Source organism: Bombina bombina, chromosome 7 (genome assembly GCF_027579735.1).
Source record: "Bombina bombina isolate aBomBom1 chromosome 7, aBomBom1.pri, whole genome shotgun sequence".
NCBI classification, from domain to species: Eukaryota; Metazoa; Chordata; class Amphibia; order Anura; family Bombinatoridae; genus Bombina; species Bombina bombina.
Window position 1 is genome coordinate 372,896,778 of NC_069505.1, and position 22,980 is coordinate 372,919,757.

A 22,980-nucleotide genomic window follows, 5' to 3' on the forward strand; every position below is an offset into this window, starting at 1 on the left:
CAGTGGCTCAATGTAAGGAGGGAATTGGTCTGATGATTGCTTCCATGGACATCATTCCCTTTGCTCGATTCCATTTAAGAGCTCTGCAATTATGCATGCTCAGACAATGGAACAGAGACCATTCAGATCTGTCTCAGAGGATAGATCTAGACCAGTCGACAAGAGACTCTCTCCCATGGTGGCTTTCTCAGGACCATCTGTCTCAGGGCACATGCTTTGATGGCTTGGCTTCAATTGTCCTTAGCCAGTTTTATCAAATTTCAGTCAGACAACATCACCTCAGTGGCTTACATCAACCACCAGGGAGGAACTCGGAGTTACTTAGCCATGAAGGAGGTGGCACAGATTATTCAGTGGGCGGAAGCTCACAATTGTCTGTCTGCCATCCACATTCCTGGAGTGGACAACTGGGAAGCAGATTTCCTGAGCAAACAGACATTTCATCCCAGGGAGTGGGCTCTCCATCCAGAGGTGTTCTCCAGGTTAACCTTTAAATGGGGGGTGCCAGAGTTGGATCTGATGCCATCTCGGCAGAATGCCAAGCTTTCAAGATACAGTTCAAGGTCAAGAGATCCTCAGGCCACTCTGATAGATGCTCTGGTGGTTCCTTGGGATTTCAATCTAGCATACCTGTTTCTTCCATTTGCGCTCCTTCCATGAGTTATTACTCGTATCAAACAAGAGAGAGCATCATTAATTCTAATAGCTCCTGCATGGTTTGGCAGGATCTGGTATGCAGACCTAGTGAATATGTCTTCTTGACTGCCTTGGAGGTTGCCTCTGAGGAAGGATCTTCTAACTCAGGGTCCATTCCTCCATACAAATCACATTTCTCTGAAGCTGACTGCTTTGAGACCATGATCCAGGCTCGCAAGCCTGTTACTCGGAAAGTTTACCATAAGGTATGATGTAAATACCTTTATTGATGTGAATCTAAGGGCTACTCTTAGAGTAGGGTCAGGGTTCCTAGAATTTTGTCTTTTCTACAGGAAGGTTTGGATAAAGGGTTGTCAGTCAGTTCTCTGAAAGGTCAGATTTCTGCATTATCTATTTTGTTACACAAGCGTCTGGCAGATGTGCCAGATGTTCAATCTTTTTGTCAGGCCCTGGTCAGAATCAGGCCTGTGTTTAAAGGGCCATAATACCCAAATGTCTAAACACTTGAAAGTGATGCAGTATAGCTGTAAAAAGCTGACTAGAAAATATCACCTGAACATCTCTATGTAAAAAAGAAAGATATTTTTCTTGCAATATGTATTGAGTCCACAGATTCATCCATACTTGTGGGATATTCCCTTTCCTAACAGGAAGTGGCAAAGAGAGCACCCACAACAGAGCTGTCTATATAGCTCCTCCCTTAGCTCCACCCCTCCAGTCATTCTCTTTGCCTGCTAACTGCTAGGAAGGGTAAAGTGAGTGTGGTGACAACAATGTTAGTTTTTATTTTCTCAAGCAAAAGTTTGTTATTTTAAATGCTACCGGTGTGTACTATTCACTCTCTGGCAGAAAAGAGATGAAGATTTCTGCAAGGAGGATGATGATCTTAGCACTTTGTAACTAAGATCCACCGATGTTCCCACAGAGGCTGAGGAGTACAGGAAAACTTCAGTTGGGGGATCGGTTTGCATGCTAAGCTACAATGAGGTATGTTCAGTCTATTTTTTTCTAGACAGACTGTGATAAATCTATCCCCATGAGGGAAGGGTAAGCTGTATTCAGACACTTAATAGAGAATCCCAGCTTGCATAAAGGGCTCATTTGTTACTGGTGGCACTTATGGGAAAAACATTTTTTTATTGAAAACTTAACGTTTTTTGAGGGACTTTAAGGGGTCATTGTGGCTTATTTAAGGGTTATTAACCCACATGGCTAGTTTAGAAACACTTGGGTGTGTTTCTTTTAGGCCCCACTAACATCGAGAGAAGCGGGAGGGGCCTATTTCCACGCCTCAGTTGCGCAGTTTCTTTAACTCTGAAGACATCCTGCTGCTTCTCCAGAGGGTTCTGCTGTGTTTGAGGGCCTAAAAGAAGTTTTTTTTCCCCCACAAATCTATCCTAATGGGCAGGTAGGCGCCACAGCAGAGCTGTGGCATGGTGCTGAACGTTTTTTTACCGGTTTTTGACGTTTTGTCAATCCGGTTTTTACATTAAGGGGTTAATCGTTTATTTAGCTGGCTGTGCAAACTTACTAAGGCTTTATGATTCTACTGTAAACATTTCGTAAAGTTTACTGCTTTTTTACACTGTTTTGCAGAGTTTGTGCATCTTTTTTTCTCTTAAAGGCACAGTACCGTTTTTTTTCTAAGTATTATTTACTTTGAATAAATTGTTTTCCAAGCTTGCTTGTTTCATTACTAGCCTGTTTAACATGTATGACACCAAGGAAAATCCTTGTTCAATGTGTTTAGAAGCCATTTTGGAACCCCCTCTTAGAATGTGTCCCACTTGCACTGATATGTCTATAAATTATAAAGAGCATATTATAGCACTTAAAAATATAGCAATAGATGATTCTCAGACAGAAGGAATTGAGGGTTTGCCATCTAGCTCTCCCCAAGTGTCACAACCAGTAACGCCTGCACAAGTGACGCCAAGTACCTCTAGTGCATCGACTTCATTTACTTTACAAGACATGGCCACAGTTATGAATACAACCCTCACAGTGGTTTTATCTAAACTGCCTGGTTTACAAGGAAAGCGTGACAGCTCTGGGTTAAGAACAACTGCTGAGCCTTCTGACGCTTTAGTAGCCGTATCCGATATACCCTCACAATGTTCTGAAGTAGGGGTAAGGGATTTGCTATCTGAGGGAGAGATTTCTGATTCAGGAAAGACGCTCCCTCAGACAGATTCTGATATGACGGCCTTTAAATTTAAGCTTGAACACCTCCGCTTCTTGCTCAGGGAGGTATAAGCGACTCTGGATGATTGTGACCCTATAGTGGTCCCAGAGAAATTGTGTAAAATGGACAAATACTGAAAGGTTCCTGTTTATACTGATGTTTTTCCAGTCCCTAAGAGGATTGTGAATATTGTTACTAAGGAGTGGGATAAACCAGGTATACCGTTCGCTCCCCCTCCTGTTTTTAATAAAATGTTTCCCATGTCTGACACCATGCGGGACTCGTGGCAGATGGTTCCTAAGGTGGAGGGAGCTGTTTCTACTCTCGCTAAGCGTACAAATATACCTGTCGAAGACAGTTGTGCTTTCATAGATCCTATGGTCAAAAAATTAGAGGGTCTCCTGAAGAAATATTTTGTTCATCAAGGTTTTCTTCTCCAACCTATTGCGTGCATTGTTCCTGTAACTACTGCATCTGCTTTCTGGTTTGAGGCTCTAGAAGAGGCTCTTCAGATGGAGACTCCATTAGAGGATATCATGGATAGAATTAAGGCCCTTAAGTTGGCTAATTCTTTCATTACAGATGGCGCTTTCCAACTGGCTAAATTAGCGGCAAAGAATTCAGGTTTTGCCATTTTAGCACGCAGGGCGTTATGGCTTAAGTCTTGGTCTGCTGATGTGTCATCAAAATCTAAACTTTTGAACATCCCTTTCAAAGGAAAGACCCTATTCGGGCCTGAACTGAAAGATATTATTTCAGACATCACTGGAGGGAAAGGCCACGCCCTCCATCAGGATAAAACAAATAAAATGAGGACCAAACAAAATAATTTTCGTTCCTTTCGGAACTTCAAGGGTGGTCCCGCTTCAGCTTCCCCTGCTGCAAAGCAAGAGGGGAATTTTGCCCAATCCTAGTCAGTCTGGAGACCTAACCAGGCTTGGAACAAAGGTAAACAGGCCAAGAAGCCTGCTGCTGCCTCCAAGACAGCATGAAGGGGTAGCCCCCGATCCGGGACCAGATCTAGTAGGGGGAAGACTCTCTCTCTTTGCTCAGGCTTGGGCAAGAGATCTTCACGATTCTTGGGCGTTAGAAATTGTGTCCCAGGGATATCTTCAGGACTTCAAAGACTCCCCCCCAAGGAGGAGATTTCACGTTTCTCAATTGTCTGCAAACCAGACAAAGAGAGAGGCGTTCTTACGCTGTGTAGAAGACCTACATACTATGGGAGTGATCCGCCCAGTTCCAAAAGCGGAACAAGGGCTAGGTTTTTACTCAAACCTGTTTGTGGTTCCCAAAAAAGAGGGAACTTTCAGACCAATCTTGGATCTCAAAATTCTAAACAAATTCCTCAGAGTACCATCATTCAAGATGGAGACTATTCGGACTATTCTACCTCTGATCCAGGAGGGTCAATATATGACTACCGTGGACTTAAAGGATGCGTATTTACACATCCCTATTCACAGAGATCATCATCAATTCCTTAGATTTGCCTTTCTGGACAGGCATTACCAATTTGTGGCCCGTCCCTTCGGGTTGGCCACAGCTCCCAGGATTTTCACAAAGGTGCTAGGGTCCCTTTTGGCGGTTTTTAAGACTGCGGGGCATAGCAGTGGCGCCTTATCTAGACGACATCTTAATTCAGGCGTCAACTTTCCAGTTAACCAAGTCTCACACGGACATCGTGTTGGCTTTTCTGAGATCTCACGGGTGGAAGGTGAACATAAAAAAGAGTTCTCTCTTCCCTCTCACAAGAGTTTCCTTCCTAGAGACTCTGATAGACTCGGTAGAAATGAAAATATTTCTCACGGAGGTCAGAAAATCAAAACTCTTAACCATGCCATTCCTCGGCCATCAGTGGCTCAGTGTATGGACGTAATCATTCTCATGGTAGCGGAAATGGACATAGTTCCTTTTGCCGGCCTACACCTCAGACCACTGCAACTGTGCATGCTCAAACAGTGGAATGGGGATTATGCAGATTTATCTCCGCAAATACATCTGGATCAGGAGACCAGAGATTCTCTTCTCTGGTGGTTTTCTCAGGACCACCTGGCTCAGAGAATGTGTTTCCGCAGGCCAGAGTGGATCATTGTAACGACAGATGCCAGCCTGCTAGACTGGGGTGCAGTCTGGAACTCCCTGAAAGCACAGGGCTTATGGTCTCGGGAGGAAACTCTCCTCCCGATAAACATTCTAGAACTGAGAGTGATATTCAATGCGCTTCAGGCGTGGCCTCAGCTAGCTGCGGACAAATTCATCAGATTTCAGTCTGACAACTTTACAACTGTAGCTTACATCAATCACCAAGGAGGAACACGAAGTCCTCTAGCGATGATGGAAGTGACCAAAATAATCCAATGGGCGGAGACTCACTCTTGCCATCTTTCAGCAATCCATATCCCAGGGGTAGAGAACTGGGAGGCGGATTTCCTAAGTCATCAGACTTTTCATCCGGGGGAGTGGGAACTCCATCCGGAAGTATTTGCCCAGCTGACTCTGCTATGGGACACACCAGAATTGGATCTGATGGCGTCCCGTCAGAACGCCAAGCTTCCTTGTTACGGGTCCAGGTCCCGGGATCCCCAGGCGGTACTGATAGATGCTCTAGCAGTGCCTTGGTCCTTCAATCTGGCCTATGTATTTCCACCGTTTCCTCTCCTCTCTCGTCTGGTTGCCAGAATCAAGCAGGAGAGAGCTTTGGTGATTTTGATAGCACCTGCGTAGCCACGCATGTCATTGTTTTCACTGTGGACTCTGCCGATGAGGCAGGACCTTATAATCCAAGGTCCATTCAAGCATCCAAATCTGCGTCCGACTGCTTGGAGATTGAATGCCTGATTTTATCAAAGCGTGGTTTCTCTGAGTTGGTTATTGATACCCTGATTCAAGCTAGAAAGCCTGTCACCAGGAAAATCTATCATAAGATATGGCGCAAATATCTTTATTGGTGTGAATCCAAGGGCTACTGATGGAGTAAGATTAGGATTCCTAGAATATTGTCTTTTCTCCAAGAAGGATTGGAGAAGGGATTTTCAGCTAGTTCCTTAAAAGGACAGATATCTGCTTTGTCTATTCTTTTACACAAACATCTGGCAGATGTCCCAGATGTTCAAGCGTTTAGTCAGGCTTTAGTCAGAATCAAGCCTGTATTTAAACCCTTTGCTCCGCCATGGAGCCTAAACTTAGTTCTTAAAGTTCTTCAAGGGGTTCAGTTTGAACCTATGCATTCCATAGATATTAAGCTTCTATCTTGGAAAGTTCTGTTTTTAGTAGCTATCTCTTCGGCTTGAAGAGTTTCTGAGTTAATTGCTTTACAGTGTGACTCACCTTATCTGGTTTTCCATGCAGATAAGGTGGTTTTGCGTACCAAACCTGGATTCCTTCCCAAGGTTGTTTCTAATAGGAATATCAATCAGGAAATTGTTGTTCCTTCGCTGTGTCCTAATCCTTCTTCAAAGAAGGAACGTCTGTTGCACAATCTTGATGTGGTTCGTGCTTTAAAGTTCTACTTACAAGCAACTAAAGATTTCCGTCAAACATCTTCATTGTTTGTTGTTATTCTGGTAAGCAGAGAGGTCAAAAGGCTACGGCTACCTCTCTTTCTTTTTGGCTGAAAAGCATCATCCGTTTGGCTTATGAGACTGCTGGCCAGCAGCCTCCTGAAAGGATTACTGCTCATTCTACTAGAGCAGTGGCTTCCACATGGGCTTTTAAAAAAGAGGCTTCTGTTGAACAGATTTGTAAGGCGGCGACTTGGTCTTCGCTTCATACTTTTTACAAATTTTACAAATTCGATACTTTTGCTTCTTCGGAGGCTATTTTTGGGAGAAAGGTTCTACAAGCAGTGGTGCTTTCCGTTTAAGGTACCTGTCTTGTCCCTCCCTTCATCCGTGTCCTAAAGCTTTGGTATTGGTATCCCACAAGTATGGATGAATCCGTGGACTCAATACATCTTGCAAGAGAAAACAGAATTTATGCTTACCTGATAAATTTCTTTCTCTTGCGATGTATCGAGTCCACGGGCCGCCCTGTCTGTTTAAGACAGGTAGTATATTTTTATTTAAAAAAACTTCAGTCACGATGTTTCCGGTGGGCGGGTCTGTAGAGCGGTCGCATGAAGAAGGAGCTCCGCTCCAACATCAGTAAAAACTCTGTTTTTTCTCTCAAGTAACGGACCGTTCTGACACCCCACGACTTTTCCTCACTCTGGGAGGGCTAATATTAGCTATCGCCAGTAAAAGGTATTTTGTGAAGGGCTTTTCCATCCGCCCTTTCCACCGGACGCAACAAACGGCGGAGCCGTTAAGCGGAGTGGCAGGGTGCCACAATCCTCTACATTGTGTTTACCAAAGGACTTGGCTTTCCTGATAAGTCTTTCAACTGGGTACCTCGGCCCTGGGCTGTTGCGGAGAGAGACTTTGGACAGCAGAATCGCTGGAAGCAGAGAAAGGGACACGCGATCAGAGGCCTTAACTACACCCTGCAAAGCCGCACCAATCCTGCTATGTAACGGTTAGTGAGAGGGGTAACGAGACACTGATCCTTCCTTTAACACCGTACTTTGTGCATCGCTGCATAAATTGGGGAGGCCATACCAAAAGCTTGGGGCCGGTGGAGGTCACGGACTGCCACGTGGCTGTGCGCGCCGCCTGCTTGAACTGCCCAAACTGTCTGGGGGCCACACTTTATTTGACCACTAACCACATAACCTCTCAGACGCATCAACACATTCACTGATTGGGGGCCTCGCAGCCGCAAACGGAGGACTGTGCAGCTTCTGAGTGCGGTGCTGGTGGTTCTCACATCGCAAACAGGGCCTTATCTCATCTCATTGTACACCGCTATGCGGCTGGGGCCCACAACATAACAATATTAATCTGGTCGGCCACGCACACTCGGAATCTGTGGCATACTGCATATCTGGAGAACTTTTGTCACACACCTGCAGTAACCCCTAACACATGGCGCTTTATCAGGGTACATGAAAGTAGATAAATATTTCCAGAGACTCCCCCCCTCCACTAACGAAGCTATGAGTCAAAGGGCAAGGGCAGACAAGAAACAACAAAAGCACAGTGTGGAAGTGCATAGTGAAATTCATACACCCATAATGGGTTTAGCATCGCCCTCACAGGACCACAAGTCTCTGTTGCAAGAACTTAAATCTTTCTTTCTCCCAAAAATGGACTCCCTACAGTCTGGGGTAGACACGCTTACAAGCGAGGTCCGCCAATTCTCCTCCCGCATAAGTGCAGCTGAATCCCGCATTTCAGATGTCGAGGACAGGCAGTTCACCTCTGAAACAACACTTAAGCAGTTACTGAAGCAAAATCAAATTCTCTGTGAGAGGGTTGACGATTTAGAGAACAGAAGTCGGCGCATCAATCTGCGCATTGTAGGGGTCCCTGAGTCGGTGAAAGGGAAAGACCTCTTGGAGTTTACTGCCCTCACATTCCCCAAGTTATTGGGATTACCCCCAGACATCCTACCAATCGACGTGGAGAGAGCCCACAGAATAGGGCCTGAAAGGACTCTTGAGCATGCAAATCAGAAACCCAGACAGGTTATTTTTAAATGCTTAAACTTCCAGGAAAAACTGAGAATCCTAAGAGCTTACAGATCTCACAAAGAAGTTGTTTTTGAGCGCTCCAAGCTGTTGTTATTCCAAGACTTCTCTGTTGAGGTTACAAAACAAAGAAAGGAGTTTGCCCCCTTGTGCTCGCAATTACATGAACAGGGGCGCCAGGTGGCTTTACTCTATCCTGCCCTTCAAACACCCCATGGCATAAAGTACTTCCACTCTCCACCAGCCTTGCGCTGCTATTTGGCAACTGAAAACCAGCAGCCTCCTGCTTGATTAACAGCATAATGAGTTCTGGAGGATCCTGGATTATTTCTTTGGACTGTGCTAAATAAATGGAGAGGTTACTTACCTACTTACTTTCTTCTATCTTAGCCATTGTAGTGGCTGAGGACTGGCTCCTAAAGGAGCATACCTGTTTGGATAGGAACGTTAAGTTTAAAAAATTGGTAATGTCCACTGGCCTTTGGGCCCTGATTTGCTTATGTGTTGTTCTGACTTTTCTTTTTTCTCCCCAGCTAGTGAAAGATATCACTATAACAACTATTCTGTATGACAATTTAACCACCTATAATTTTGCCAATGGGTTCTTTTGCACTGTGGGGGAATGGGAGGGGGGGGATATGTTTATGTCTCTTTTGACAGGTTTGTGTGGCATTATGTCTCTGGCACGGATTCACATGCTGTCTCACGAAGAGGATTAGCAAGTATATTTAATTTGTTTTACCCTAGTGCCATGTTTTTTGAAACAGCTCTTAAAAGATATGTTTGATCATATTGTTGGGGAGGGGGTGGGTGGGGTCAGGGTGAATTAACCTTTCTTGTTTTCAGGTGTATTGGAAAGGGTTTATCTAAAAGCATTGTATTTTTCACCCTTTTGATGCTTGCTTGGTTATCTCCTCTAACCTTGCGCCATAAGACAACAATCCTGTTGGTTGCACTGTTGTTATTAACCCTTCTTGTTTTCAGGCGTAATGGAAAGGGGTTGTCTAAAAGCAATATATTTTTCACCCTTTCAATGCTTGTTTGGTTGTCGCCTCTAAACTTATGCTACAAGACTTTGACACTGTTAGCTGCACTGCCATTTGATTTGGGTACTCTGCTTGGAGGGTTTACACGGGTGTTTGTGTTGTGTATTTTTTTTTTTTTTCTCTTCCTTCCCCTCTTCCCTCCCTCCATCCCTCCCCTCCTTCCCTATCCACCTCCCTCCCCATACGGGCTCCGTCCCGGTTTGCCAGTCTCCCATGCTCTCCTAATTTAGTCTCACATGCCCCTTAAAATACTAACTTGGAACGTAGGGGGAATTAACTCCCCCATTAAAAGGCGGGCAATTCTTACGCATCTCAGGAGATTGGGTGCGGATATGGCCCTATTGCAAGAAACACATCTGACAGATGAGGAGCATTCTAAACTGCAGAGGGATTGGGTGGGTCATGTAATCTATAACTCACACACTAGTGCCAGTAGAGGTTTGGCTGTCCTATTTGGCAAACCACTTACGGTGACTGTTAATCATACATATTTAGATAGCGATGGTAGATTTATGATTCTGCAGGTAGACATCAACAATGCTAGCTATGTGTTCTGCAATATTTACGCACCTAACCACAGATCAACACATTTTTGGAGGCACTTAACACAAAAATTATCCCCATATATGGGTTCGAGACTGATTATAGGCGGAGACTTTAATATTTCCCCCTCACACACACTGGACAGAGCATGGTTAGGCACCCATCTAGTAGGGGTACCTAAGAAAAATTACAAAGCGAGATATGAGTCCAGGGTCTTTGACATGTTTGAGGCGCACCTTGATATGTGTGATATCTGGAGACTATGTCACCCAGAGGGTAAGAACTACACATGCCTAGCTAAGGCCAAGCACACTTTATCGAGGATTGACTTGTTTATGGTCTCTAAATCCCTGATCACTCAGGTTCAGACCTGTGATATACATGACATTATTCTGTCCGATCATGCGCCCGCGGCACTGATTCTGGGTGCACATGGTCCAAGAGCAAATAGGAACACTCTCAGATTCCCAACATACCTAGCCTCCTCAGAGACCTTTGTCAAATTCCTACATCAGAGCTGGACTGACTACTACACAGACAATCTGGCACATGTAGATAATGCCCAGCTTTTCTGGGAGACAGCAAAATCAGTCTTATCCGGCTCCATAATATTATACGTCTCAAAGATTAAATATAAAACGCAACTCAGATACCTGGAGCTTAAGAAAACGTTGTCCCAGGCCTATCAAACCCATTGTTCTCTTCGAACATCTGACACGTATGAGAGTTACGTGGCAATCAAGGCTGAACTGGAGGCATTTATGAGACACCAGGCTGCTTCGGGTTTGTTAAAGATGGCTGGTAAATACTACAGATTTGGTAATAGACCAGGCAAAATGCTTGCAGCACTAACCAAATCAAAGTCTTCAGGGTCTAACATTGCGGCACTCAAATATAATGGGCGCACATACACCTCCCCTGAGGAGATTGCAAAATGTTTCGCTCAGTATTTCACGCAGCTCTACGCGTGTCAGGATTCCTCCGACCCGGTCTCCCAGGAACACTTCTGGCAATCTCTTAATCTACCCCAACTGACTCAAGATCAGGTGGATGCCTTGAATGCACCCATCACGATAGAGGAGGTCGCGTTTACCTTGAAGTCTATCCCAATTGGGAAGGCTCCGGGCCCGGACGGTCTTCCTGCCGATTTCTATAGAATCCTTCTACCACAAATTGGCACCTCATTGACCAAACTCTTTAACACTTACTTTCAAGAGGAGGCATTGCCCTCACAGGATTTCACCTCTGCACACATTACTCTAATTCCTAAGCCGGGTAAGGATCATTCCCTTCCTGAAGCCTATAGACCCATTTCCTTGCTTAACACGGATTACAAACTCTTTATGAAAATAATGGCCAACAGATTAAAATCTGTTCTTCCCCAGCTAATACATCCAGATCAGATGGGTTTCGTGTTTCAACGCTCCTCGGTAACTAACCTTCATAAGGTGCTTCATGTAATTGATCACTACTGGTCCCTGGACAAGAAGGGCGAAGGGACCAGTGTTGCGGAGGCCTTCCTGCTGTCGCTGGACGCAGAGAAGGCCTTCGACCGTGTGGGATGGCCCCACCTGATAGATACGATGCAACGGTTCAACTTTGGGGGCCCCTTTCTAGATGTGATTCGGAAAATGTACCACTCTCCAGTGGCGCGCATTCTGGTTAATGGTCTCTTCTCCCCAGACTTTCGGTTGCAACGGGGCACCAGACAGGGGTGTCCCTTGTCGCCCCTTCTGTTCAACTTGGCTTTGGAACCCCTGGCAATTAAACTGAGGGATTCTTTTCCGGGCATTGTGCTGGGAAACCACCCGGTACAAATGGCCTTGTATGCGGATGACATGTTGCTTTTCGTGGACTCACCCTCAAGACACATACTGTGCATAATGAATACTATCTCCGAGTTCGGAGACTTCTCGGGATATAAAATTAACACATCCAAGTCGGAGATCTTGTGGCTTAACAAACATCCCAACTCCAGACATACCTTCCCGTTTGTGGAGGTACCGGGGGCATTAACATACCTTGGTATCAAGGTACATAGAGACCCCCACAAGATGTACACGCTCAATATCTCTGATAGATGTAGTAATATAGCCACACAACTTCATAGTTGGAACACTCTCCCGCTGGGTTTATCGGGCCGGGTCAGTCTGGTCAAGATGACCTTACTACCGAAAATACTGTATCCTCTGTTGATGCTGCCCTTCCTCATGACCAAAAACGACCTAGCCATATGGAATAGAGCTTTGTCCACCTTTGTCTGGAGAGGTAGGAAACCCTGCATAGTCTTGGAGAAGCTTCAACTCCCCTTCCTTAGCGGGGGTCTGGGCTTTCCCAATTTGAAGCTCTATAACTGGGCGACCCTGGCCAGACTGGTAACTGATTGGCAACTGGGCACCTCCCACTTTTGTGTGACCCCATTGGAGGAGGCGAACCTAACTCCTATCGCTCTAGCATACCTCCCTTATGCCCCGCTGAAAGATATTCCACACTCAATAGCTTCCAGTGTTCTATATAAAGACCCCCTGAGAGCGTGGCAACTAATTCATAGGTATATGGGACTCACCAACCCCCTTTTAAAGTTTCTGCCGCTTGTGGGCAATCCGGAATTCCCGGCAGGGAGCGAGCACAAACCTTTCCGTATTTGGAAATCTCTGGGCCTTGGCACGGTGGGTGATGTGGTGGGCCCATTGCTGCACACTGTTAGATCTTTCCAGGAGCTCAAAGCCAAATTTTCTATTCCTAACAGGCATTTTTATGCATACTTGCAGGTGCGACATTATGCCTCGAGCCTTATACTCGCCAACCCTGGGTTCTGGAATAGGTCTCCCTTTGCTGTCTCTCAGACGATTTTTCAGCTGGGCTGCTTCTCAATGTCAGACTTTTATAAACAACTAATAAAGTGAAAAGAGCCCGTCATACAGACGCGGACCCTAGCTAACCTACGCATAGACGTTGCCCCGACATTGACGATACAGAATATGACAGATAGTATAGAGGCCACTAGATCAGCCACATTAGCAATGCCACTTAGGGAGGCCCAGCTCAGGATGTTACACAGAGACTACATCACCCCTCATAGGCTGTCGAAGTGGAAGCCTGAGCATCCTGATATATGTGTTAAATGTAGTGGGGTGTCCCCCTCACTACAGCATTATTTTTTCCTCTGTCCGCAGATTAGACGGTTTTGGGGACAATTGCAGTACTGGTTAAGGGTCACATTCAAAATAGAGATTGAGATAGTGTTGAGTAATGTGTTTGTTTTTGGCTGGGAAGCTGAGCATAAACAGCTCCATAAACTACTCACCCTATGTACGCTTCTGGCCCGAAGTTGTATTCTGGATAGATGGTTTTCTAGAAAACCACCCACAATAGCTCAATTGAAACTTCGCTTGATGAAACAACTTTTCGTTGAACAACACGACGCTAAACTCAATACTAAGCTTAGATTACAACCCTTCCTTAAAAAATGGAAGCCCTTTATTATGACCCTACAGCCAGCCCTGCAACACCAGGTCCTCAAGCCTTTTGCTCAGCTGGAATTAATGCTGCTGGCGAATCTGAGAGGTGAATGGCGGGGGCTCATGGAATCTCCTATAGGCCAACCTGATGCAGTTTTCCAGGAGGAGATGTTATTTTAACCTGCCTTAGTTCACCCTGACGGGTCATGAAACCTCTCAATCTGCAATATCCCGATCGCTTGGTGCCTGGGTGGGAGAGGCTCGCTTCCCCTCCCCCCTCCCTTTCTATTTCCCTCCCTTCGTTCCCCCTCCCCTCTCCCCTTTTTTTTTTTTTTTTTTTTTTTTTTTTTGTTGTTTGTACGACTATGGTTAATGTAGTCAGTGTTTAATTAGTTAATATAATATAGTAATTGTTAAGATATTTTAAACAAGAAAAAAGGGAGAGAATGAGTAACAAATGTACAGGCCCGATTGGCTACGCTGCAATTGATATTTCTTTTGTGATGTGGTGAACTTACTCTTATATGCAATTCCTCGTACAGTTTGTCAAACACGTGTTGAATGGTTAAAAAACTGCGGTCTGCGTACCGCTCTTGTTTGCTCTACTGCATTATTATGTGATTGTTTTTCTTTCCCTGCTAATAAAGACAAATTTTAAAAAAAAAAAAACTTCAGTCACCTCTGCACCCTATAGTTTTTCTTTTTTCTTCCTAGCCTTCGGTCGAATGACTGGGGGGGTGGAGCTATGGGAGGAGCTATATAGACAGCTCTGCTGTGGGTGCTCTCTTTGCCACTTCCTGTTAGGAAGGAGAATATCCCACAAGTATGGATGAATCCGTGGACTCGACTAAATTCTGTTTATACCTCAAAAGTTTCTCAGTAGCCACATCCCATTGTAAAGGACTTCTAAGCAACAAATCAGTATGTCTGTCCCGGGGCAGCGGAATGAGCGAGCTTTCGTGCACACATGTCATTTCCCTATTCAGTGTAAGGAAGTTTACAATGAAATCTCATGAGAGTTAAGTGAAATCTCATGAGATCACAGTAAAAGAGTTCATGACCTCAGCACTGTTGATGCTGATTGGCTGCAGTTCATTTATTTTTATTTTTTTACCTGCAGCTGGGCAGTAACTGAGTATAACTTTTTACACAGAACTAACTCTACTGAGCTGAGGAAATTGTAAGGTAAAATATCTTCCTTTTCTTCTGTTATGTGTGATCAGTCCACGGGTCATCATTACTTCTGGGATATAACTCCTCCCCAACAGGAAATGCAAGAGGATTCACCCAGCAGAGCTGCACATAGCTCCTCCCCTCTATGTCAGTCCCAGTCATTCTCTTGCACCCAACGACTAGATAGGATGTGTGAGAGGACTATGGTGATTATACTTAGTTTTTATGACTTCAATCAAAAGTTTGTTATTTTACAATAGCACCGGAGCGTGTTATTACTTCTCTGGCAGAGTTTGAGGAAGAATCTGCCAGAGTTTTTTACTATGATTTTAACCGGAGTAGTTAAGATCATATTGCTGTTCTCGGCCATCTGAGGGAGGTAAAGGCTTCAGATCAGGGGACAGCGGGCAGATGTATCTGCATTGAGGTATGTAGCAGTTTTTATTTTCTGAATGGAATTGATGAGAAAATCCTGCCATACCGTTAAAATGACATGTATGTATACACTTCAGTATTCTGGGGATGGTATTTCACCGGAACTACTCTGCTAAAGGTCACTAATACTTTTAATAACTATTTATCATGTTAAACGTTTTTGCTGGAATGTAGAATCGTTTACATTGCTGAGGTACTGTGTGAATAGATATTTGGGCATTATTTTCCACTTGGCAGTTTTTTGCTTGTAATTGTGACAGTTTCGTTTCTCTTCACTGCTGTGTGGGAGAGGGAGGGGCCGTTTTTGGCGCTCTTTACTACGCATCAAAAAATTCCAGTCAGTCACTTTTATTTTTCCTGCATGATCCGGTTCATCTCTGACAGATCTCAGGGGTCTTCAAACTTCTTTGAAGGGAGGTAGCTTCTCTCAGCAGAGCTGTGAGAATTCTTATAGTGACTGTGCATAAAAACGTTGCTTTGTACTTTTTATGTCAAATTTAATTATTGTTATTTTACTAATGGGAACAATCCTTTGCTAAGAGTTGTGTTGTTTTAAAGTTTGATGTTATAACTGTTTTTCATTATTTCAACTGTTATTTAATCGTTTAGTACCTCTTTGAGGCACAGTATTTTTTTTGCTAAAAAAGATTATAACCAAGTTGTAAGTTTTTTGCTAGTGTGTTAAACATGTCTGACTCAGAGGAAGATATCTGCGTCATTTGTTCCAATGCCAAGGTGGAGCCCAATAGAAATTTATGTACTAACTGTATTGATGCTACTTTAAATAAAAGTCAATCTGTACAATGTGCACAAATTTCACCTAACAGCGAGGGGAGAGTTATGCCGACTAACTCGCCTCACGCGGCAGTACCTGCATCTCCCGCCCGGGAGGTGCGTGATATTATGGCGCCTAGTACATCTGGGCGGCCATTACAGATAACATTACAAGATATGGCTACTGTTATGACTGAAGTTTTGTCTAAATTACCAGAACTAAGAGGCAAGCGTGATCACTCTGGGGTGAGAACAGAGTGCGCTGACAATGCTAGGGCCATGTCTGATACTGCGTCACAGCTCGCAGAGCATGAGGACGGAGAGCTTCATTCTGTGGGTGACGGTTCTGATCCAAACAAATTGGACTCAGATATTTCAAATTTTAAATTTAAATTGGAGAACCTCCGTGTATTACTAGGGGAGGTCTTAGCAGCTCTTAACGATTGTAACACCGTTGCAATACCAGAGAAACTGTGTAGGTTGGATAAATACTTTGCGGTACCGGCGAGTACTGACGTTTTTCCTATACCTAAGAGACTAACTGAAATTGTTACTAAGGAGTGGGATAGACCCGGTGTGCCGTTCTCACCCCCTCCAATATTTAGAAAGATGTTCCCAATAGACGCCACCACTAGGGACTTATGGCAGACGGTCCCCAAGGTGGAGGGAGCAGTTTCTACTTTAGCTAAGCGTACCACTATCCCGGTGGAGGATAGCTGTGCTTTTTCAGATCCAATGGATAAAAAGTTAGAGGGTTACCTTAAGAAAATGTTTGTTCAACAAGGTTTTATATTACAACCCCTTGCATGTATCGCGCCGATTACGGCTGCGGCAGCATTTTGGATTGAGTCGCTGGAAGAGAACCTTAGTTCATCTACGCTAGACGACATTACGGACAGGCTTAGAGTCCTTAAACTAGCTAATTCTTTCATTTCGGAGGCCGTAGTACATTTAACTAAACTCACGGCTAAGAACTCAGGATTCGCCATACAGGCACGTAGGGCGCTGTGGCTAAAATCCTGGTCAGCTGATGTGACTTCTAAGTCCAAATTACTTAATATACCTTTCAAGGGGCAGTCTTTATTTGGGCCCGGTTTGAAAGAAATTATCGCTGACATTACAGGTGGTAAGGGCCACGCCCTACCTCAAGACAAAGCCAAAGCTAAGGCTAGACAGTCTAATTTTCGTCCCTTTCGGAATTTCAAAACAGGAGCAGCATCAACCTCCACTGCACCAAAACAGGAAGGAGCTGTTGCTCGTTACAGGCAAGGCTGGAAGCCTAACCAGTCCTGGAACAAGAGCAAGCAGGCCAGGAAACCTGCTGCTGCCCCAAAGACAGCATGAACCGAGAGCCCCCGATCCGGGACCGGATCTAGTGGGGGGCAGACTCTCTCTCTTTGCCCAGGCCTGGGCAAGAGATGTTCAGGATCCCTGGGCTCTAGAGATCATATCTCAGGGATACCTTCTAGACTTCAAATTATCTCCCCCAAGAGGGAGATTTCATCTGTCAAGGTTGTCAACAAACCAGATAAAGAAAGAAGCGTTTCTACGCTGCGTACAAGATCTGTTATTAATGGGAGTGATCCATCCGGTTCCACGGTCGGAACAAGGACAAGGGTTCTACTCAAACCTGTTTGTGGTTCCCAAAAAAGAGGGAACTTTCAGGCCAATTTTAGATTTAAAGATTCTAAACAAATTCCTAAGAGTTCCATCGTTCAAAATGGAAACTATTCGGACAATCTTACCCATGATCCAAGAGGGTCAGTACATGACCACAGTGGATTTAAAGGATGCTTACCTTCACATACCGATCCACAAAGATCATCACCGGTACCTAAGGTTTGCCTTCTTAGACAGGCACTACCAGTTTGTAGCTCTTCCATTCGGACTGGCTATGGCTCCAAGAATCTTCACAAAGGTTCTGGGTGCCCTTCTAGCGGTACTAAGACCGCGAGGGATTTCGGTAGCTCCGTACCTAGACGACATTCTAATACAAGCTTCAAGCTTTCAAACTGCCAAGTCTCATACAGAGTTAGTTCTGGCATTTCTAAGGTCGCATGGATGGAAGGTGAACGAAAAGAAGAGTTCTCTTTTTCCTCTCACAAGAGTTCCATTCTTGGGGACTCTTATAGATTCTGTAGAAATGAAGATTTACCTGACAGAAGACAGGTTAACAAAGCTTCAAAATGCATGCCGCGTCCTTCATTCCATTCAACACCCGTCAGTAGCTCAATGCATGGAGGTGATCGGCTTAATGGTAGCGGCAATGGACATAGTACCCTTTACACGCCTACACCTCAGACCGCTGCAATTATGCATGCTAAGTCAGTGGAATGGGGATTACTCAGATTTGTCCCCTACTCTGAATCTGAATCAAGAGACCAGAAATTCTCTTCTATGGTGGCTTCATCGGCCACACCTGTCCAGGGGGATGCCATTCAGCAGGCCAGACTGGACAATTGTAACAACAGACGCCAGCCTACTAGGTTGGGGCGCTGTCTGGAATTCTCTGAAGGCTCAGGGACTATGGAATCAGGAGGAGAGTCTCCTTCCAATAAACATTCTGGAATTGAGAGCAGTTCTCAATGCCCTTCTGGCTTGGCCCCAGTTAACAACTCGGGGGTTCATCAGGTTTCAGTCGGACAACATCACGACTGTAGCTTACATCAACCATCAGGGAGGGACAAGAAGCTCCCTAGCAATGATGGAAGTATCAAAGATAATTCGCTGGGCAGAGTCTCACTCTTGCCACCTGTCAGCAATCCACATCCCGGGAGTGGAGAACTGGGAGGCGGATTTCTTGAGTCGCCAGACTTTTCATCCGGGGGAGTGGGAACTTCATCCGGAGGTCTTTGCCCAAATACTTCGACGTTGGGGCAAACCAGAGATAGATCTCATGGCGTCTCGCCTGAACGCCAGACTTCCTCGCTACGGGTCCAGATCCAGGGATCCGGGAGCAGTTCTGATAGATGCTTTGACAGCACCTTGGAACTTCAGGATGGCTTATGTGTTTCCACCCTTCCCGCTGCTTCCTCGATTGATTGCCAAAATCAAACAGGAGAGAGCATCAGTAATTCTAATAGCACCTGCATGGCCACGCAGGACTTGGTATGCAGATCTGGTGGACATGTCATCCTGTCCGCCTTGGTCTCTACCTCTAAGACAGGACCTTCTGATACAGGGTCCATTCAAACATCAAAATCTAACTTCTCTGAAGCTGACTGCTTGGAAATTGAACGCTTGATTTTATCAAAACGTGGTTTTTCTGAGTCGGTTATTGATACCCTGATTCAGGCTAGGAAGCCTGTTACCAGAAGGATTTACCATAAAATATGGCAGAAATACCTATACTGGTGCGAATCCAAAGGTTACTCCTGGAGTAAGGTTATGATCGCTAGGATATTGTCTTTTCTACAAGAAGGTTTAGAAAAGGGTTTATCAGCTAGTTCATTAAAGGGACAGATTTCAGCTCTGTCCATCTTGTTACACAGACGTCTGTCAGAAAATCCAGACGTCCAGTCCTTTTGTCAGGCTTTAGCTAGGATCAAGCCTGTATTTAAAGCTGTTGCTCCACCATGGAGTTTAAACTTAGTTCTTAACGTTTTACAGGGTGTTCCGTTTGAACCCCTTCATTCCATTGATATAAAAATGTTATCTTGGAAAGTTCTGTTTTTAATGGCTATTTCCTCGGCTCGAAGAGTCTCTGAGTTATCAGCCTTACATTGTGATTCCCCTTATCTGATTTTTCACTCAGACAAGGTAGTTCTGCGTACTAAACCTGGGTTCTTACCTAAGGTAGTCACTAACAGGAACATCAATCAAGAGATTGTTGTACCATCCTTGTGTCCAAATCCTTCTTCAAAGAAGGAACGTCTTCTACACAATCTGGATGTAGTTCGTGCCCTCAAGTTCTACTTGCAGGCAACTAAAGATTTTCGCCAAACTTCTTCCTTGTTTGTCGTTTACTCTGGACAGAGGAGAGGTCAAAAAGCTTCTGCTACCTCTCTCTCTTTTTGGCTTCGTAGCATAATACGTTTAGCCTATGAGACTGCTGGACAGCAGCCTCCTGAAAGAATTACAGCTCACTCCACTAGAGCTGTGGCTTCCACTTGGGCCTTTAAGAATGAGGCCTCTGTTGAACAGATTTGCAAGGCTGCAACTTGGTCTTCGCTTCATACTTTTTCCAAATTTTACAAATTTGACACTTTTGCTTCTTCGGAGGCTATTTTTGGGAGAAAGGTTCTTCAGGCAGTGGTTCCTTCTATATAATGAGCCTGCCTATCCCTCCCGTCATCCGTGTACTTTTGCTTTGGTATTGGTATCCCAGAAGTAATGATGACCCGTGGACTGATCACACATAACAGAAGAAAACATAATTTATGCTTACCTGATAAATTCCTTTCTTCTGTTGTGTGATCAGTCCACGGCCCGCCCTGTTTTAAGGCAGGTAAATATCTTTTAAATTATACTCCAGTCACCACTTCACCCTTGGTTACTCCTTTCTCGTTGATTCTTGGTCGAATGACTGGGACTGACGTAGAGGGGAGGAGCTATGTGCAGCTCTGCTGGGTGAATCCTCTTGCATTTCCTGTTGGGGAGGAGTTATATCCCAGAAGTAATGATGACCCGTGGACTGATCACACAACAGAAGAAAGGAATTTATCAGGTAAGCATAAATTATGTTTTTTACATAGAGATGCGCAGGTGATATTTTCCTATCAGTTTTTTACAGTTATACTGCATCAGTTTCAAGTGATTTAGCATATGAGTATTATGTCCCTTTAAACATGTTGCTCCTCCTAAGAGCCTTAATCTTGTTCTTAAAGTTTTGCAGCAGGCTCCGTTTGAGCCAATGCATTCTATAGATATTAAAGCGAAGGTCAAGTCCGGGTGACTCGCTCACACTGTGAAGCTGTTTATAAGAAATCATGTTGACGTCCATTCATCATTTTGCATACATTTCACTCATACTGTCTTTTTTTACCATTTATTTACCCTCTGTTACACTATTTGTGTCTGCCCGCCATCTAAGTTACCTTGATTGACAGCAATTGAAGATCTAATTCTCCAATGTCCCCCCCCCCTCCCCCCGGGGCGTTCAGCCCCTTTCTCGCCACGTCACTTCTAAGTGATGCGCATGCACAACTTCCTCAACAGCGTCATATGTCGTCGTGCTGCTAGTTCATGAGACGCTCAAAATGCATACAAAATTTTATGCATGCGTAATTCGGATGGACATATACATGCACATTTTCAATGTTAATCTTGTGCACGAGCTTAAGAACAGACGTAGAGAGTGTGTGGGACCGCTCACTATGTCACTACTACTGAATAAGGAAGTGGTGGAGGGGAGGAGTCGGAATGCAAAAGGCAAGTTTTCAAATATATCATTTTATATAAAACCTAATATGTAAAGTGAAAAGCAAAGTTAGCGACTAGAATGGTGATAAGTGATTGAATACATTTCAGTATTCCATTAGCCGCAAATTGACCTTCACTTTAAGTTGCTATCTTGGAAGGTTTTGTTTCTTATTGCTATCTCTTCTGCTCTGAGAGTTTCTGAAATCTCGGCTTTGCAGTGTGATTCGCCTTACCTTATCTTTCATGCAAATAAGGCGGTTCTTCGTACTAAATTGGGTTTTCTTCCTAAAGTGGTTTCGGATAGCAATATTAATCAGGAAATTGTTGTTGCTTCTCTCTGTCTCAATCCTTCTTCTCATAAAGAACGTCTGTTGCACAACTTGATGTTGTGCGTGCTCTAAAATTCTACCTACAGGCGACTAAGGATTTTCGCCAGTCTTCTGCCCTGTTTGTTTGTTTCTCAGGAAAGCATAAGGGTCACAAGGCTACTGCTACTGCTGAGGCCTCTTTTGGGAGAAAGGTTCTTCAAGTGGTGGTGCCTTCAGTTTAGGTCTGCCTGTCTTGTTCTCCCTCCGTGTTCATTCTGTGTCCTCTAGCTTGGTTATTGGTTCCCACTAGTAATTGAATGGCATTGTGGACTCTCCATATCTTAGGAAATAAAACAAAATATATGGTTACCTGATAAATTTCTTTCCGGATATGGAGAGTCCACGACCCCACCCTTTATTAAGACTGTTATTTTTTACTAAACCTCAGGCACCTCTACACCTTTGTGTTATTTTTATTCCATTTCCCTTCAGTCGAATGACTGGGGATTATGGGTAGGCGAGTGACACTTAACAGCTTTGCTGTGGTGCTCTTTGCCCCCTCCTGCTGGCCAGGGGTAATATTCCCACTAGTAATTGATGACGTCATGGACTATCCATATCCATAAAGAAAGAAATGTATCAGGTAAGCATACATTTTGGGGTTTTTTTAGGAGCCAGGGGATTATTTTATATAGGGACATATGTTAAACAACTAAAAAACTAGAGACAAAACTAGAATTTTATAGACACGGTTCTTAGGATTTGTTAATCCCTAGTTTATGTAATTCAGTAGAAATATTTCAAATTATAAGCCCTAAAGGGACACAGAAACCAAAATGTATTCTTTCATGATTCAAAGAGAAAATGCTTTCCAATTAACTTCTATTATCTAATTTACTTTGTTTTCCTGTTATCCTTTATTAAAAAGCATACCTAGGTAGGCAAAACTGCTGCTGATTGGTGGCTGTACATATATGCCTCATGTTATTGGCTCTCCCCTGTCCATTCCTGTTTCTTTAACAAGAAAATTAAGCAAATTTGATAATAGAAGTAAATTGAAAGTTGTTTAAAGTGATAGTAAACCAGTTTACCAGTGAAACAAATAAAGGGGACTTTCAGTCATGAGGTATAAAATACTTCATGCTGAAAGTTCCTTTATTTGTTTAAACTGTTTGCCGCACTGAGCACCTCAGGCAGCACACAGCACAACGTTATTTTGCTGTGAGGTGACATTTCCACCTCTTAGCCAATATTGTGCTAGCTATCTTGCTTGTCACCAGCTGACTTTCATGGCTATTGGCTAAGAGGTGGAAATGTCACCTCACAGCAAAATAGTGTTTTGCTGTGGGCTGCCTGAGGTGCTCAGTGTGGCAAACGGTTCAGACAAATATAGGGACTTTCAGCATGAAGTATTTTATACTTCATGACTGAAAGTCCCCTTTATTTGTTTGAATGGTAAATCCTAGCG

At 44.2% G+C, this 22,980-nt stretch overlaps 1 protein-coding gene across 1 annotated transcript in view; it reads left to right on the plus strand.

The window, feature by feature from the left end:
* The window catches only part of DNAH1 (dynein axonemal heavy chain 1), a 691,978-nt gene that overhangs the window by 391,923 nt on the left and 277,075 nt on the right, over positions 1 to 22,980 (plus strand). The gene's annotated exons all lie outside the window — the stretch shown is intronic.